This window comes from Rhamphochromis longiceps, linkage group LG22 (genome assembly GCF_057381845.1).
Source record: "Rhamphochromis longiceps isolate RC_006_pf linkage group LG22, R_longiceps_female_GT1.1, whole genome shotgun sequence".
NCBI lineage: Eukaryota > Metazoa > Chordata > Actinopteri > Cichliformes > Cichlidae > Rhamphochromis > Rhamphochromis longiceps.
The window spans coordinates 2,818,412-2,834,719 of NC_140577.1; the positions used below are offsets into that span (position 1 = coordinate 2,818,412).

General features: G+C 46.4%; 2 pseudogenes across 2 annotated transcripts in view; both read right to left on the minus strand.

The window, feature by feature from the left end:
- Positions 1 to 16,308, minus strand: part of LOC146643092 (Ig kappa-b4 chain C region pseudogene) — a 137,350-nt pseudogene that overhangs the window by 18,230 nt on the left and 102,812 nt on the right. The gene's annotated exons all lie outside the window — the stretch shown is intronic.
- LOC146643093 (Ig kappa-b4 chain C region pseudogene) lies at positions 3,851 to 8,481 on the minus strand (annotated as a pseudogene). The gene is made up of 3 exons (XR_014909409.1): positions 8,379 to 8,481; positions 5,011 to 5,118; positions 3,851 to 4,326 (listed from the first exon to the last, which is right to left on the minus strand). The product of XR_014909409.1 is annotated as an Ig kappa-b4 chain C region pseudogene (transcript).

Consider the following 16,308-nt stretch of genomic DNA (forward strand, 5'->3'; position numbering starts at 1 on the left):
CTCCAACAGTCACTCACACATTGTTTCACTTCCCTTTAAGAAACCTCTCAGCACAGAAATATGTCCAAACCACATACAGAAGCAATAAGTGCAACATTTTACAAACCAGTGTCAAAGTCACAAAAATGCAACACACACATGATTTTAAGTGTTACATGAGTTTAGAAAAATAATTAATCACTAAAACTATTTACTTGATAAACAGAGATATTTACTATACATTTAACTTTAATCTGAATATGTCTTTAAGTTTAGTCTGTTTAATTTTATTTGAAGAATTTTTATTCAAGTAAAGTTGTGTTTATCCACAACTTACTATGAAGAACATTGAGAAAAAATCATTGAAGGAACTGTTTTATTGACAGGAAGTAGGTAAAAATTTCAAACATAAATTTAGACGCAAATTTCTGTCAGCCTCCTTGATATATCAGGAAAAACAACAAAATATAAAGTTTTGATGTTTTTCTCTCACCCAACAGTCAACAATTGAAGCAAACAAAAGGTATAAACTTGCATCCAACATCCAGTCTGGTTCCTCCACCAAAAGTCCACCACAGTGATACAAACTCACTGAGTCGCTGTAGAAAAACCTCTGACTGTAGAGAGACACGGCTCTCTGACTCTGAAACAAACAAACTCAACAAATCATTCACTCCCTGTGTAATTCTGACAGCTGACGAATCATTCTTTAGTAAAATTACACAGCCTTTATTTTAATTTTTCCATATTGTTTACTCATTTTAATCCTACGTATAAAAAATGTTAACACGTGCAATATTGTAAAAAAAACAAAAAACCTGATCCATCGATCAACCATATGACAAAAGTAAGTAAGTCAGATTTTATTTATGTGGTACCTTTCAAGACAAGGCTCACAAAGTGCTTCACAACAAAATAACAGAGCATTAAAGAACAAAGTTTACTAAATTCAAGTCTAATAACATGACATTTGGTTGCGTCTGCGTCCACAGATCTCAGAGGGAGAGAGTTCCAGAGTCTGGGGTCACTGTGGTAAAAGCTCTGTCTCCTTTAGTTTTCAGCCTCGTACGATGTACAGTAAGCAGACCCTGATCACAAGAGCTCAGGGACCTGCTGTGGCTGTATGGCTGAAACAGTTTAATGATGTAAGCTGCTGCTTGCCCAGGAAGAACTCATGAAGACAGAGTCCACTTCAACAGTCTGATTCTGAGTTCAACAGGGAGCCTGTGCAGCTGGATGAACAACACTGTGGACATTGGAGCGACTTTATTCTTACAGATGTGAACAATTAATTACAGTGATGAAACAAATGAATAACAATTTCCAGTTCAGAGGATGACATAGCGGCCCTTAACTTAGCAATTTAAGGGAAGAAACAAGACAGAACGAGAGATTTGAGATTTTAAACTAAATCAATGCAGAGTCAAGAGTTACCCCAAGAGTCCAGACTAGTGATGGTAAATTTGATTCTTTTTACCGAATCGAGCTTGAATGAGTCACTCACCAAAATGAATCGGGTTTTTTGAGTCACTGAGTCAGTTGCCCAAAGAGTGCAAAAAATGTACATTTTCACTCAAACTTAATTTGTTTCTCTTTTCATGTAAATCCTACTGCTAAGATGAGTGACTGAAAAAGAAAAACAACTATTTTTATAGAGCAAAAAAGAGCAAAAAAAATTAAGATTTCTAAAGGGAACATTTATTTTATTTATTTTTATTTTATTTTATTAGTATTTTCCTCAAATGTGTCAAATAGCTATGGAGAGCATCCTCACACAGAACATCACATCCTGGTTCGGGAACAGCTGTGTGAAGGACCAAAAAGCTCTCCAGAGAGTGATCCGTACAGCAGAACGCTGCTGCAGGATTGCTCTCCCCCCGCTTCAGGACACCTACACATGGAGATGCCAGACTAGAGCAGCACAGATACTGAAGGACCCGTCCCATCCTGGCAACAAACTGTTCCAACTTCTGCAATCTGGAAGAAGGTTCTGCATCATCCAGGCAAGGCCAGAGAGACTCAAGAGGAGCTTCTATCCCTAAGCCATCCGGGCCCTAAACCATAACTGGCTGTTGTTTTTTTCCCACAATTTTAATTATAAGCTAGATATAATTCTACTAATGAAATTAGTTTGCAAACAGCAACAGGGATGAGTCAGTGAGTCAGTTGGGGTTGTGAATCATGATTCACGAGGCAGTAAAGTGATTCTCGAGTATTGAACGATTCGTTCATGATTCGCACATCACTAGTCCAGACAGACGATTTAAATGTGATTAAATGGTGCAAAGGACTTTCATTTCACTGGGCACAAATCTGTCCAGGTTAAGTTAAGTTCAACCCCAAACCATTCTTCAAAAAATACTTATATTCAATAACATGTGAGCTGATAGATCCAAGTCCCTGTGTGAGTCAGTCAGTTCATTTCCATAGAGAGGCACTTTGCATCAGCAGCACCATGCTCCAGTGCTCTGGGAGAGTTTATAGTCCTGAGAGTTGAACACTGGATGACTGACAGCTGTCCTTCATCACAACAGAAGCCACAGAAATCCTCCTCATCAAAAACATGACTTTGATCTGCGTCCTCATCTGGACTCTCCTCTGCTGCTGCTTCACAGGTAAAGTCCAGAGAATCAAACTCCTCTCCTCTATCAACATCTGTCCCTCTGAAATGAAGCCCACAAAACCATGAAGCTGCTTTATGTTTTTGTCTCTGTGTCCTCAGAGTCCAGAGGACAGATCACAGTGACTCAGCCTGGAGCAGTGAGCTCTGCTGTGGGAGCAACTGTGAGCATCAAGTGTACGACCAGTCAGGATGTTTATGTTCATAGCAACTATCAGCGTTTAGCCTGGTATCAACAAAAAAATGGAGGAGTTCCCAAACTGCTCATTTACTTTGCTAGCACTCGACAATCAGGGATTCCAGCTCGTTTTACAGGCAGTGGATCAAACTCTGACTTCACTCTGACCATCAGTGGAGTCCAGGCTGGAGATGCAGCAGTTTATTACTGTCAGAGTTATCACTGGCTGAACAGTCAGTATGTGTTCACACAGTGAAAAACAGTCGTACAAAAACCTCCCTCAGTCAGACTGAACAGAAACTGAAGTGACTGCTGCAGCTGGAAGATACTGCAGAGACTGATACAGTTCACTGAGGACACACACACACACACACACACACACACACACACACACACACACACACACACACACACACACACACACACACACACACACACGCAACATAAAGTGATTCGTCAAAAATGTCCTACTCACCTGTGAATTAAAGATTTTATTGTAAACATATCAAACATGAACATGAGTGAAAAAATTATTGAACCGAAGGTGTTTTTTCATAGTTTGTTCATGTCACCATTCATTTAATCTTCTCCGTGTTCGTCAGTGAAATTAAAACTTTGTTCTTCAGATTCTTTCTAATCACTCCTTGCATTCGTTGACTCTCCTGTCTGTGAGTTCTCCTCAGAACAAACAGCTCATTAGAGACACTAAAGACTCTTTCTTCTTTAGACTTGCTTTGTAGTCTGGTGAGACTGTTTCCGTGGTAACCAGGTCCCAGCATTGCTTCATGAACCAGTTTGTCTGGTACAGGTGAGCAACACCAACAACAACCTACCACACACATTTAAATAAACATAAAAATAACCTGAACAACTTTAAAACTCCTTTTTGCCAAAATGCAGATCTCCTTAGTGGTTCTTTCAGCCTGTGTTTTATTTTACCAGTGTAAAATAAAGACATCATGTTGGAGTGCAGAGTTGGTCTGAATTCTTGTAAATGAAAAATATATTCATCAAGTGCAGGTTTGTAGATTTGAATAAAATTAAATGTCTGATTCAACCAAAATTCACTTTGCAAAACATCTTTATTACCTAAAACATGAATGTTGTCATTATGAGAAAGAAAATAACAGTTTTAGTCTTTATTTTTTCTTAAAAAAGAAAGATGGAGAGACAGTTACAGAGTTGAGAATGAGAGCATTAAACCAGTATCAGGTTGAGTCAGGTCAGGACTGGGGACACTGGTCTCTCCTCAGTGGCTCTGAGACCAGAGCCTGGCAGCCCTGGGTGGCCTCACAGGTCACAGAGCCCACCTTCATCCAGCGGTCTGCAGGGAGCCTCAGGGTGCTGCTCCAGCTGTAGAGGCCGTCGTTCTGCAGCACCACGGGGCTCCTGCTCTCCTCCCAGCTGATGCTGCCACTGCCATCCACCTTCCAGGACAGACTCCAGTCTGAGGGGAAGCCCTTGTTGGCCAGACATGTGATTGTTGCAGTCCCCTGCTGTAGCTCCTCACTGGAGGGGGGCAACACTGTCAGGACGGGACGGGTATCACCTAGGAGACACCAATCAGCTTAGAGCACAGGGAGCACACAGCTGTCAATCAAACCACAGACAGTCGGACACCTTTACTGTAAGAGCTGATTTTCTCCGTTAAGAAGTTTCTGTCAGGTGTTTTTTCTGCTCCACCAGTCATTCACTCACACATTGTTTCACTTCCCTTTAAGAAACCTCTCATGCATATCAGCACAGAGAGAATCATCACACAGTTTGAGCTGAAATATGTTCAAACTACACTGGAAATAAAAGAAGCAGATGTGGAAACATTTACAAAACAAGTTTAAAATCATCAATATTGTACATGACTCACATTAATATTAACTGGAAACAAATAAATAGAATAAATTAATTAATTCAGCGACACAAAATCCACTTCATGTATATCTAAAACAATTTTTAAAATTCACACAAACTCAAAGTAATTTCAAACAATACTTGAAAGTTTTTCTTCTTTATATTATTGTTGGATTTTTTTTTCAGTTTAATTTGACTGAAATGTAGACATAATATTTTGACAGAGCAGATCTGAATTATCCTCCACGACACAAGAGGATGATAAAAAATTCCAGCATCAAACTTATTGTAAAGCTACGTGCTTTTCTCTTAAAATCAGAAGAGAAATTGTTAAATGCACTTTAATAAAAAGACAGTATTTGATAGTAAACCAGAATAAACTTACGTCCAACATCCAGTCTGGTTCCTCCACCAAAAGTCCACCACAGTGATACAAACTCATTGAGGCGCCGTACAAAAACCTCTGACTGTAGAGAGACACGGCTCTCTGACTCTGAGACAAACAAACTCAACAAAATCATTCACTGTTTGCACAGCAGCCACGACTCAGCTGATGTGACTTCTTCAAATACCATCATACAATGTTAGTTTAAATACAGTTCAATCCATGAGCTTTTGGACGATCACATTTTTTTGTCCTGTCCCGTTCGGCACTGAAGCAATCAGAATTATTGTCTGAAGGCCAAGAAAAATTCTCAACAGATTTATTTTCTCAAGTGAATCAGTGCCATACTGGTCCACTTGATTGATCTTCATTATTTTTTATTTTTTATTTTTTTAAATGATTAGAATTGGAACAGATATAACCCGGGGATCGTAAAGAGAAAGACAGATAAGAGAAGTTTAAGAAAAGGAGAGGGAAAGAAAAACAGAGGGGAAGAGGGACAGTGAGAAAAGACAATGAAAACCCATGAGATCACCTGCTGGAAGAAAAAGAAGAAAACAAGCAAAAAGAGAACAACACAGTAGGGAGACCACAGCAACAACCTAGATAAGCATAAGTAAGAGTAAATAATAAAGACTGAATGCTACTGAGCAGCACAAAAGACCGACAGCAGACGATATGCTTAGAGGCAGCATCCAAGGAAGACGGTGAGTGTCTGTGCACACCTGTGTGCGTGAGTGCGCTTGTTTTCAAAAGGTTTCTCCATGTAACTATCTAATAGTAATTGCGGGGAGCCATAGCACTGCCCCCCAGGACATGGAGCAAGCACGGAGGACATCCAGGACCCAGACATCTAGATTCCCCCCAGAGCACAAGAGCCCAAGCAGGACCACTGGAGGGACAGCCGCCTCCCTCCTAGAAACAAGCTGGGGAGAGCCCCAGACGGGTGTGTGTGGGGGGGCGGTGAGATGGAGTCTAAGACCCAACCAGACATATAAACATAGACAAAGCTCTTCATAAAACATGCCTCATCCACAGACATTCGTATAAACACTAAATCCTATGCCTGAGTGCTTTCTATCTAGCATTGAGACAAATGTTCAGCATTTTACTCTCACCAGTCAGAGAGTCTAAAATATTTGAAACTGTAGCCTTTTGTGTTTGTCACTGATCAATATCTGAGTAATATTATTCATAATTAGGCACTAACGCACATGGTGTCTTGATGCACGCTCAATCATCCAGGTAAGTAAAACCCACAAGGTTGATTCTGTTCATCTGGACGCAGCGTTTTCAGGGGGAGAAACGTTTCGTCACTCATCCAGGTGACTTCTTCAGTCTCAGCTGACTGCAGGTTTCTCCAACCTTAGAAACAGTGCATTTGCATAATGACTGAAACCAGCCCACTGAAGGAACAATGGGCTGGGAGGTCAGTTCCTTGATCATTAATATGCAAATTCTCATGACCATTAATCAACAGACACTGATCAATGGCCATGAGTAACACACATGGTCTGGTGCAAAGATTCAGTATAAGTTCTGACGATGTGCTGCTTATGTTTTTAAGCTGTAATCTTTATAGTGTAGTACAGAGCAAGATGAAGAAATGATGACTTTTCTTCGTGCAAATATTTACCAACTGTATTACCAGATTTTAAGTACGTCACAGAATAGCCTGCCCAATCCTCACAACCAAAGCTTGCTCAGCATAAGATGCACAATGTAAAACTTTAAAAAAATGCTTTTAAAAATAATCAACAAAACACAAATTGTTGAGTTTATGAATAACTCAATGGATTAATTAAAAAGAGAAAGAGGAAAAAAAGATGAAATTACAGCAGACAGGAATACCAAATCACTGATTCTTGAACACAGAGTAAACCTTTTATAATGGACAAGGGCATTTCCATGATTTCCATAGAGAGGCACTTTGCATCAGCAGCACCATGCTCCAGTGCTCTGGGAGAGTTTATAGTCCTGAGAGTTGAACACTGGATGACTGACAGCTGTCCTTCATCACAACAGAAGCCACAGAAATCCTCCTCATCAAAAACATGACTTTGATCTGCGTCCTCATCTGGACTCTCCTCTGCTGCTGCTTCACAGGTAAAGTCCAGAGAATCAAACTCCTCTCCTCTATCAACATCTGTCCCTCTGAAATGAAGCCCACAAAACCATGAAGCTGCTTTATGTTTTTGTCTCTGTGTCCTCAGAGTCCAGAGGACAGATCACAGTGACTCAGCCTGGAGCAGTGAGCTCTGCTGTGGGAGGAACTGTGAGCATCAAGTGTACGACCAGTCAGGATGTTCGTGTTTGGAGCAACTACCATCTTTTAGCCTGGTACCAACAGAAAGATGGAGGAGTTCCTAAACTGCTCATTTACTATGCTAGCACTCGACAATCAGGGATTCCAGCTCGTTTTACAGGCAGTGGATCAAACTCTGACTTCACTCTGACCATCAGTGGAGTCCAGGCTGAAGATGCAGCAGTTTATTACTGTCAGAGTGATCACTACATTAACAGCCAGTATGTGTTCACACAGTGAAAAGCCATCATACAAAAACCTCTCTCAAGTGCAGAGACTGATACAGTTGACTGAGTACACACACTCAAAGAAATACACTGGTTTTCATATCTTAGTGAGGATATCTAATTGACATGATGCTTTTCCTAACTGCTTACTATAACCTTAACCATCAAAAGTGAATGCCTAACCATAACCTAACTGTAACCCTGACACTAAAACCACTTTTTGAGACTCAAATGCCTTTAAACTCGTTTGGGACGAGCGTTTTTCCCCATAAGTGACTGTTGTTCTCCACAGTATAGTGGCATGCCACACGTGTAACCCACATTACAAAAAAAAACAAAAAACAAAACATGTGGGGAACCTCCTCCAGATGTCACTGTTGGTGTTTCTGGAGTCAACAAACATAGTGTGTATTATTTCATCAAAAGAAGTTTATTGGTCTCCATCACCCTCAGATTTACAACCAATCATGGGGTAGATGAAGGTAATGACACGTTCTGTTACCAACAGAAAAATGGTGAAACTCCTAAAAAGCTAACTTATAATGCTGACACTTGAGCTTCATGACCTTTGACCTCACTCACACTTCACAGAGGTTTTAAGTTTCTTGGAACCTTATCCCAACTTCACATAAATAGGATTGTTAGAAAGGTGTAAAAGTACACAACACACACGATGATTGTGCTCACTATTATTGCGTTTTACTGACAGTTATGAACTCAAGGAACACAGTCTGTTCCAGTCCAGCTCTCCCCGTCCCCGCTCGACTCTGTCTTCACTATATAGAGAAACAGAAAGAGACAGCGTCATCAGTCAGTCGCCACCACCTGTGGCTCACCTGCCTCCCGGCACCGCCCCCTTGAGCTCACTGTACCACTCCTCCCCTGCAGATGAGCCAAGGACCACACCTCCGCCACAGAAGGCAAATCAAACATACCCATTTTGGCTCTCTCTGTTATGGACACAGATGTACAGATTTGTATATAGAGTAGCATGAAAGACTCAAATGTAAGCACTCAGTAAGGTGCAGAAAAGTGCTGAACAATCATAAATTCTAAACAATCAGTTGTTTGTTTCTGCTCATTAAATTCTGTAAGAATTAGAAATGTGAAGGTCCCAAGTTCAGTCTGTGGATTTTACCTCCAACAGCAGCTTTTATCCAGGTACATGTTCTTGAACTTAAAGTGTCCGTGATGATAACAGAGATTCTATCATGATGGGTTTTATTACTTAATTTTATTCATTTGAATAAAGCTGGAATTCAGTTGTGTAATTGTTTGTAATTCGTGATTAAAAAAACATCAATAGCAGTGAACAACGATGCTTGATCTGCCCCACTGTTACATGTCACATGGTTGTGATCATATAGCTACAGAAAGAGGTGTTATAGGTAGTGCTGTCAGAGATAACAGCCTCGTTTAAAAGATACTGATTGTTTCTGTTTGTGTTTTATAAGAAGTCCTTTGAAGCAAAGAGCAGTGACTGTACCTCCACATGTCTGAGCTCCTCACTCTCTGAGACTAAGCTCAGCTACTCTACAGGATGAACCTGTGACCTCGTTAATTCATATTTTTAATTAATCGAGATATATTCTTACTAAATATTATGATAAACATGTGAATCCATCAATGAACCATAAAACAAAACATTTAAATAATAGAAAATATTTTGGAATAAGAATATTCTGAAGAACAAACTGATATATCTGCTCAATACTATGATGGATTGAATCATTCCTGATAAACAGCATCGTCAGACTGATCCAAGTCAGTCAGTTCATTTCCATAGAGAGGCACTTTGCATCAGCAGCACCATGCTCCAGTGCTCTGGGAGAGTTTATAGTCCTGAGAGTTGAAGATGGCGCGGCCACGTCCAGACGCCTTCCTGACCGCTCCGCTTCGACTATCCACTTTTCTTGTTTTTTACTTATTTTTTGCTCTGGTTTACATCCCAAAATCCTCTAGTCTTATAGTATACGACAGCGGATCACTTGTAAACATCGGTGCCAAGGTTGCACATCTAATCTCGGACACTTTTAAACCTGACCCTTCCTGGCCGCCAGAGATTCTACGCGGCGCGGAGAACAACAAAGGACGGGCCGCTCATCCGAGGCGCAGAACAAAGAAGCGCCGGGGAAAACGCGCTGGTATTAGGAACAGACTGAGACAGCAGGCGCATCGCGCACCACTGCCCAGTATCCTACTGGCCAATGTACAATCCATGGAGAACAAGCTCGACGACCTAAGAGCAAGGGTCACCTTCCAACGTGACATGAGGGACTGCAACATTCTGTGCTTCACGGAGACATGGCTGTCCCCCACTGTGCCGGACCAGGCCGTAACTCCGTCGGATTCATTCTTTGTGCTCCGCGCGGACAGAACGGCAGAGTCGAACAAAACCAAAGGTGGAGGAGTGTGTTTCATGGTAAACAGAAAGTGGTGTGATGCCAGGAGCATTTCTACTCTCTCCAGCGGCTGCTCGCCACATCTGGAGTTCCTGAGCATTAAGTGCCGCCCTTTCTATCTGCCCCGTGAGTTCACCTCGGTCATCGCCACGGCGGTCTACATCCCACCCCAAGCGGACACAGGTATGGCTTTGTCCGAATTACATGATGTGCTGAGCTCGCTTCAAAACAAGGACCCGGGTGCAGCCCTCATTGTAGCAGGAGACTTTAACAAAGCGAACCTCAGACAAGTCATGCCAAACTTTTACCAGCATGTCTCGTGTCCAACGAGAGGGGATTGGATTTTGGATCACTGCTACACGCCATACAAGCAGGGCTACAAAGCTGTCTCACACCCGGCTTTTGGGAAGTCTGACCACAACGCCATCTTCCTCATTCCCCAGTATAAACAAAGCATACGGAGGGAAGACGTGACCACGAAGGAAGTAAAACGGTGGACTGCCCAATCAGAAGCTACGCTACAGGACGCACTCAACGACGTAGATTGGGACATGTTCAGAGCATGCGCAGTCGACATCAACGAGTTTACGGAAGTAGCAGTATGCTTCGTCAATATGCTAGCGGAGGAGATTATCCCCACTGCGAGAGTCACCACATTCCCAAACCAGAAACCGTGGATGGACAGATCGATCCGCACTGCAGTAAACGCCAGGACCGCCTCCTACAACGCGGGTCTCGCCACTGGCGATATGAGCGCCTACAAAGCGGCCTCATACGGCGTGCGGCGCGCGGTGAGAGATGCCAAACGCAGGTACCGGGAACGTGTGGAGTCCCACTTCCACCAGGGCGACACACGGAGTATGTGGCACGGACTACGCACCATTACGGACTACAAAGCCAGGGACACTGCGCTGATCAACGCCGACTCTGCATTCACCAACGAGCTGAATCGGTTCTACGCCCGTTTCGAGGTTAGCCAGGCGGCTAATGCTATCTACCGCCTGACTACCGAGGACAGTGACGTCATCAGCGAGAGACCGGTGACCAGCATCGCGGAGCATGACGTCCGAGCGGCACTGAGGAGAGTGAACACAAGGAAAGCGGCGGGGCCAGACGGCATCACCGGCCGTCTGCTGCGCTGCTGTGCTGACCAGCTAGCAGGTGTGTTCACTTACATCTTCAACGAGTCCCTGGCGAAGTCTGTGGTCCCCACATGCTTCAAAAGATCCACCATCATCCCTGTGCCCAAGAACAGCAAACCCTCATCCCTGAACGATTACCGGCCAGTTGCACTGACCTCGGTAGTAATGAAGGTGTTTGAGAGGCTGCTGAAGAACATCATCTCCTCCTCCATCCCAGACACCACAGATCCGCTGCAGTTCGCCTACAGATCCAACAGATCCACAGAGGATGCCATCGCCCACGTCCTACACACCACTCTCAGCCACGTGGACAAGAAACAGGGTAACTATGTGCAAATGCTGTTTGTTGATTACAGTTCAGCGTTTAACACAATAGTGCCCTGCAGACTGTTCACAAAGCTGAGGGATCTGGGACTTAACAGCCGTCTGTGTGCATGGGTGTTGGACTTCCTCACTGGCAGAACTCAGGTGGTGAGGGTGGGCAGGTGCTTCTCCAACAGCATCACCATCAACACAGGAGCACCTCAGGGATGTGTCCTCTCACCACTGCTCTACTCCCTCTACACTTCGGACTGTGTGGCCACCCATGGCTCCAACACCATTGTGAAGTTTGCTGACGACACAGTGGTGTTGGGTGCCATCTCCAACAACGATGAGGCGGCCTACATGGATGAAGTGAAGAATCTGGCATCGTGGTGCCAGGACAACCACCTCTAGCTGAACGTCAGCAAGACCAAGGAGTTGGTGGTGGATTTCAGAAGGGGTCAGCACAGAGACTACAAGCCCATTATCATCAATGGAGCTCCAGTGGAGAGGGTGCAGTCCTTCAAGTATCTTGGTGTCCACATCTCCTCAGACCTGACATGGTCTGCCCACATTCAGGTCCAGACCAAAAAGGCTAGGCAGCGCCTGTATCACCTACGACAACTGAGGAAGTTCAGGGTCTCTCCAAAGATCCTCAGGATTTTCTATACAGGCGCTGTGGAGAGCATCCTCACACAGAACATGACATCGTGGTTCGGGAACAGCTGTGTGAAGGACCAAAAAGCTCTCCAGAGAGTGATCCGTACAGCAGAACGCTGCTGCAGGATTGCTCTCCCCCCGCTTCAGGACACCTACACCAGGAGATGCCGGACTAGAGCAGCGCAGATACTGAAGGACCCGTCCCATCCTGGCAACAAACTGTTCCAACTTCTGCAATCTGGTAGAAGGTTCCGCATCTTCCGGGCAAGGACAGAGAGACTCAAGAGGAGCTTCTATCCCCAAGCCATCCGTGCCCTAAACACACACACCCGCCCTCTCACATCATCTATAATTGACTGAGACAGGACTCTTCCAGACACTAAACCAAGGCACAATGTACATTTCAATTCCTTTAATTTTAAATATGTTTATATTGTCTATCCTGTAAAATAGTCAGATATCTATTCATATTAATGTACAGAATTCACCTGCTTGCTGCTACCACTGCACATTCACCCAGTGTATATACTATATATATATATATATATATATATATACTATATATATATATATATATATATATATATATATATATATATTTACATTTCACTGTGTGTTATACTTGTATAACTATGCATGTGACAAATAATAAAGAACCTTGAACCTTGAACCTTGAACACTGGATGACTGACAGCTGTCCTGACAGCTGGACTCTCCTCTGCTGCTGCTTCACAGGTAAAGTCCAGAGAATCAAACTCCTCTCCTCTATCAACATCTGTCCCTCTGAAATGAAGCCCACAAAACCATGAAGCTGCTTTATGTTGTTGTCTCTGTATCCTCAGAGTCCAGAGGACAGATCACAGTGACTCAGCCTGGAGCAGTGAGCTCTGCTGTGGGAGGATCTGTGAACATCAAGTGTAGGACCAGTCAGGATGTTTATGTTTGGAACAACAATCACCGTTTAGCCTGGTACCAACAGAAAGATGGAGGAGTTCCTAAACTGCTCATTCACTCTGCTAGCAGTTGAGTATCAGGGATTCCAGCTCGTTTTACAGGCAGTGGATCAAACTCTGACTTCTGTCATGGTCCTGCGACCATGACTCAGTGACTTTATGTTTATGTTCTTTATTGTTATTACTTGCATTATTATTCATGGCTGTTTTGGGATGGTTTGTGTTTGGGATTTTAGACACTGGGTTCTGGGTTTGTGCTCCCTCTGTTGGTCCCTGGTGTTAGTGTTCCCCTGTCTCGTCAGGTTAATCAGGTCCAGCTGTTTCCCCCACCTGTGTGTGATTTCCCAGTGTCTCTTCGTGTACTTATAGTGTGTGATTTCCTCTGCTCCTCGTCGCGTCGTCTGTGTTCCTACCTGGTGTAATCCTCTGCGTGTTCTCCCTGCTGTTCTCCCTTCATGTTCAGGTTTGCCACTCCTCTGTGTAGTTTATCCCAGTTTAGTTTCGTCCTTAGTTCTGTTTGCCATCTCCACTTTGTGTTTGTTATTAACAATAAATCACCCTCACATCTGAATAAGTGCTGCGTTTTGGGTCCTCCTTCCACTCTCCACACGGCCGCTGCCCCGGACCGTGACAGTACGACGCGACCACCAAATGGACCCAGCAGCGCTTAATCCGTCCAGGGAGCTACGAGAGACTCTCATCGATGCCACACAGGAGCTCATCGACCTGTGGCTGGAAGGTCCGGGTTGGGAGTCCCAGCACGCTATAGAGAGGCGACTACAGCGTCTGGTGACCGGTCTCCCATGGCTGCTAGGCTCGCTATGTCCGTGGGAGCGGGAGTTTCTCCTTTTAGACCTTGGACTTCACCCTCCGTCTGCATTCCCTTTCGAGCAGCCCGATGCGGTGAGTGAGCGGGACGCTTTGGTTTCCCCAGTTTCCGGGACTTTGTTTTCTGGGGCTATTCAGAGCGGGATGGGAGACTGTATGGATCGCTTACCCACCTTCGTGGTGACTGATCCTTCCCAAGTGGGCGTGTACAGACCCTCTGCAAGACTAACAGACTGTGTCTCTGCCACCCCTTCTGAGCCAGGACTTTATCGTCATTCTCCGGCTCAGTTCAGTGCTCGGCCACAAGCTCCCCAGTCAGTAGCTCAGCCGTTAGCCTCCCTGGGGGTGCAATTGCCTGTTCTGCCGCCGCTCCAGTTAGCCACTCAGCCGCCACCATCACCGCTAGCATCGCTACAACCCACGGTTCCGGTAATAGCTGAATCACAGTTTTCACACTGTTTTTCCACCGCTGTTTCTAGGCAGGGAGATGAACTGTTACATTACGGACCTGTTCCTCAACAGCTGGCAACATTAGTGACTGTTACTCACTCCGGGGCTTCCCCAGAGGCGGGGTTACTACCCTCAGCTTACTCTGGACCCCTGGTGGCCAAGATGCCAGCTGTGAACTGCACCGGGCTGTCGCTGCCTGAGCAGGGTCAGTGCTCTGCGCAGCTGCAGCCCTCCTTATGTGTGCCAGAGGCCCACGTGCCTACTGGTTTTGTTTCACATGTGCCAGAGGCCCACGTGCCTACTGGTTTTGTTTCACATGTGCCAGAGGCCCACGTGCCTACTGGTTTTGTTTCATGTGTGCCGGAGGCCCGCGTGCCTACTGGTCTTGTTTCGTGTGTGCCGGGGGCTGCGGTGCCCACTGGTTCTGCGGCTGTTTTCGCTGGGGGGCCCGAGGAGCCTGTCCAGCCTCCTGTTTCGCCTGCTGGGGGGCCCGAGGAGCCCGTCCAGCCTCATGCCACACTGACTGCCACGTCGGCTGGGGGGCCCGAGGAGCCCGTCCGGCCTCCTGCTTCTTCGGCTGGGGGGCCCGAGGAGCCCGTCCAGCCTCATGCCACACTGACTGCCACGTTGGCTGGGGGGCCCGAGGAGCCCGTCCGGCCTCCTGCTTCTTCGCCTGGGGGGCCCGAGGGGCTCGTCCAGCCTCATGCCACACCTGCTGCCACGACGGCTGGGGGGCCCGAGGATCCCGTCCGGCCACCTGCGGCTGCTTCTCCACCTGCGGCTGCTTCTCCACCTGTGGCTGCAGCGCCGCCTCCTGCAGTACCATCACCTGCAGCGCTACCACCTGCTACTGCCACGCCTCAGCCTGAAGCTTCAGCCTCGCCTGATTCTGGTCCAGCTTCATCCTCACCTGGCCCAGCTTCAGCTACAGCTTCATCATCGCCTGGCCCGGCTTCATCCTCGCCTGATTCTGGTCCAGCTTCATCCTCACCTGGCCCGGCTTCAGCTCCAGCTTCAGCGTCAGCTTCGCCTGGCCCAGCTTCGGCTACAGCTTCATCCTCGCCTGGTCCGGCTTCATCCTCGCCTGGTCCGGCTTCATCCTCGCCTGGTCCGGCTTCATCCTCGCCTGGCCCAGCCTTCGTGTCTGCATCTTCGTCTGGTCCAGCCTTCGTGTCTGCATCTTCGTCTGGTCCAGCCTTCGTGTCTGCATCTTCGTCTGCAGCAGAGTCTTCGGCATCCGCACCATCGCCTGCAGCAGCGTCTTCGGCATCTTCGCCCGCTGCAGCTCCGCCTTCCGTGCCTTCAGCCTCGCCTGGCCCAGCCTCGTTTGGGTCTGGACCTAAACGGCCGTTTTCTAGACCGCTGGCTAGGCTACTGGCCGGGCGCCGTCGCCTGACTGGCCGCCGTTGCCTTCCGCACGGCCGGCCCCCGGACCGCCATTGCCTGAGCGGCCGCCGTTGCCTTCCGCACGGCCGGCCCCCGGACCCTCTTCGCCTGAGCGGCCGCCGTTGCCTTCCGCACGGCCGGCCTCCTGAACTGTCCCATCCTGGCCTCCTGTGTTATCGGGCCCCTGGCCGGCCGCCTGAACTGTGTTTTGGACTCTGCTCCCCTGTGAGTTTTTTTTTTGTGAACATTTGTTTGGGACTCTGGGGCCTCCGTCTTTGGTCTTGGCCCGGTCCCTCCGTCCTGGGCCCCCTGCCGCCCGCCCGGATCTGGTGGTGTGTTTCTGTGGCTTTCGGGGGTCGGCCCTTGAGGGGGGGGTACTGTCATGGTCCTGCGACCATGACTCAGTGACTTTATGTTTATGTTCTTTATTGTTATTACTTGCATTATTATTCATGGCTGTTTTGGGATGGTTTGTGTTTGGGATTTTAGACACTGGGTTCTGGGTTTGTGCTCCCTCTGTTGGTCCCTGGTGTTAGTGTTCCCCTGTCTCGTCAGGTTAATCAGGTCCAGCTGTTTCCCCCACCTGTGTGTGATTTCCCAGTGTCTCTTCGTGTACTTATAGTGTGTGATTTCCTCTGCTCC